Source organism: Meleagris gallopavo, unplaced genomic scaffold (assembly GCF_905368555.1).
Source record: "Meleagris gallopavo unplaced genomic scaffold, MGAL_WU_HG_1.1 scaffold_17, whole genome shotgun sequence".
NCBI classification, from domain to species: Eukaryota; Metazoa; Chordata; class Aves; order Galliformes; family Phasianidae; genus Meleagris; species Meleagris gallopavo.
In genome coordinates, this window is record NW_028147031.1 from 22,249 (window position 1) to 24,400 (window position 2,152).

Here is a 2,152-nt window from a genome sequence, read left to right on the forward strand (position 1 = left end):
CTCTGTGGGTCTCAGTGGGTCTCTATGGGTCTCTGTGGGTCCCTGTGGGTCTCTATGGGTCTCTGTGGGTCTCTGTGGGTCTCTGTGGGTCTCTATGGGTCTCTATGGGTCTCTGTGGGTCTCTGTGGGTCTCTATGGGGTCTCTATGGGTCTCTGTGGGTCTCTGTGGGTCTCTGTGGGTCTCTATGGGTCTCTGTGGGTCCCTGTAGGTCTCAGTGGGTCTCTATGGGTCTCTGTGGGTCTCTATGGGTCTCTGTGGGCCACCGTGGGTCTCTGTGGGTCTCTATGGGTCTCTGTGGGTCCCTATTGGTCTCTATGGGTCTCAGTGGGTCTCTATGGGTCTCTGTAGGTCTCTATGGGTCCCTATGAGTCGCTATGGGTCTCTATGGGTCTCTATGGGTCTCTATGGGTCTCTGTGGGTATCAGTGGGTCTCAGTGGGTCTCAGTGGGTCCCTATGGGTCTCTATGGGTCTCTGTGGGTCTCTGTGGGTCTCAGTGGGTCTCAGTGGGTCTCTATGGGTCCCTATGGGTCTCAGTGGGTCTCTATGGGTCTCTGTGGGTCTCTGTGGGTCTCTGTGGGTCTCTGTGGATCTCAGTGGGTCTCTATGGGTCTCTGTGGGTCCCTATGGGTCTCTATGGGTCTCTGTGGGTCTCTGTGGGCCTCTGTGGGTCTCTATGGCTCTCTGAAGGTCTCTGTGGGTCTCTGTGGGTCTCTGTGGGTCTCTATGGGTCTCTGTGGGTCTCTGTGGGTCTCTGTGGGTCTCTATGGGTCTCTGTGGGTCTCTGTGGGTCTCTATGGGTCTCTGTGGGTCTCTGTGGGTCTCTGTGGGTCTCTATGGGTCTCTGTGGGCCCCTGTAGGTCTCTGTGGGTCTCTATGGGTCTCTGTGGGTCTCTGTGGGTCCCTGTAGGTCTCTGTGGGTCTCCGTGGGTTTCTGTGGGTCTCTATGGGTCTCTGTGGGTCCCTGTAGGTCTCAGTGGGTCTCTATGGGTCTCTATGGGTCTCTGTGGGTCTCTGTGGGCCTCTGTGGGTCTCTGTGGGTCTCTATGGGTCTCTATGGGTCTCAGTGGGTCCCTATGGGTCTCTATGGGTCTCTGTGGGTCTCTGTGGGCCTCTATGGGTCTCTATGGGTCTCTGTGGGTCTCAGTGGATCTCTGTGGGTCTCTATGGGTCTCTGAAGGTCTCTGTGGGTCTCCGTGGGTCTCTGTGGGTCTCTATGGGTCTCTGTGGGTCTCTATGTGTCTCTATGGGTCTCTGTAGGTCTCTATGGGTCTCTATGGGTCTCTATGGGTTTCTGTGGGTCTCTATGGGTCCCTATGGGTCTCTATGGGTCTCTGTGGGTCTCTATGGGTCTCTATGGGTCTCTATGGGTCTCTGTGGGTCTCCGTGGGTCTCTGTAGGTCTCTATGGGTCTCTATGGGTCCCTATTGGTCTCTATGGGTCCCTATTGGTCTCTATGGGTCTCTGTGGGTCTCCGTGGGTCTCTGTAGGTCTCTATGGGTCTCTATGGGTCCCTATGAGTCTCTGGGACACTGGGGACACTGGGGACACTGGGGACAGTGGGGCCATAAGGGGACACTGGGACATTGGGGGCAGTGGGGACAATGGGGACAGTGGGGACAATGGGGACACTGGGGACAATGGGGACAGTGGGGCCATAAGGGGACAATGAGGACATTGGGGGCAGTGGAGACAATGGGGACAGTGGGGACACTGGGGACACTGGGGACAGTGGGGACAGTGGGGCCATAAGGGGACAATGAGGACACTGGGGGCAGTGGAGACAATGGGGACAGTGGGGACACTGGGGACAATGGGCACAATGGGGACAGTGGGGCCATAAGGGGACAATGAGGACATTGGGGACAGTGGAGACAATGGGGACAGTGGGGACAATAGGGCCATAAGGGGACAATGAGGACATTGGGGACAGTGGAGACAATGGGGACACTGGGGACAATGGGGACAGTGGGGACAATGGGGACAGTGGGGCCATAAGGGGACAATGAGGACATTGGGGGCAGTGGAGACAATGGGGGCAGTGGGGACACTGGGGACAATGGGGACAGTGGGGCCATAAGGGGACAATGAGGACATTGGGGGCAGTGGAGACAATGGGGACGATGGGGACAATGGGGCCACCAGTGTCGATG